Raw genomic sequence first — 1024 nt, 5'->3', positions numbered from 1 at the left:
TTTTTATTAATAGTAGTAGTCTATAGACAAACCATTGATTTGGTGAAATTGATTTCTGAATCCGTTCAGCAATACTTGGTTGACATATACCTTCCAACTTCTCGTTAGTTTTTTTGCTTTTGCTTTAATTTATTTCTGCTAGCCAAAAGAACATAATAATTCTTTGATAATCATCCCTAATTATTAGGATTTGATATTTTATTTAACACTGAAAACGAAATTATGGATCTTCTGTTGGTCATTAAGGCAAAGTTGACAAAACTATAATCATAAAAAATGCAATAAAAATGTAATTAACCAAATATAAAAAACGGTGCTTGGGAGCAACCTAATATTTTAAAGGAATCTGAAGAGTTGAATATAATTGCTTATAACCTTGAACTTTATCTATTCATAGCGCAAGTGCACAGCCCATAATGTCTGAAATAAATATTTAACTATCTACATACTGCTACGCCCTCTGCGTAACCTATCACTACAAGAAATATACCCTGAAAACGACTCTAGATATTGTCGCCGCTAAAAACCAATGTCGCCGGTAATAGTGTCGCCGCTAAAGGGTTGCCACCCGAATCCATACTTTCTCCCTCTGTTACAACTGAACCGTTTGATTAGATATCCAATCCAACGGGTGCGGTGTCTTATCCTGTCTAACCTAATACCGGCGACATATGTGTCGCCGCTAAAAGTTAAAAAAAGTCGCAGCTAATAGTTCACTAAAAATATAATGACGCGGTACCATTCCCTCCAGTTTGTCGTCGCTATTAGTGATTGTCACCGGTAAAGGGTTCCCTGTCGCCGCTAAAGGAGTCGTCGCTTTTGCCTCTCGTAGATAATAAAAAAAAAAAAAAAAAAAAACTCACGTAGAAACCCTCCATTCTTCATTCTTCCTTATGTTTGCTGCCCTAGACCTTTGCCATTTGCTACTCTCGCCGATTTTCTCTTCAATTTGGTTGTTCCAAGCAAATTTCTCCCCACATTGTTCCAAGCAAATTTCTCTAGGTGTGGTTGAAGCTTTTGAGAC

The sequence above is a fragment of the Lactuca sativa genome, chromosome 1 (genome assembly GCF_002870075.4).
Source record: "Lactuca sativa cultivar Salinas chromosome 1, Lsat_Salinas_v11, whole genome shotgun sequence".
NCBI classification, from domain to species: Eukaryota; Viridiplantae; Streptophyta; class Magnoliopsida; order Asterales; family Asteraceae; genus Lactuca; species Lactuca sativa.
Note: the sequence above shows the minus strand (reverse complement) of the source record.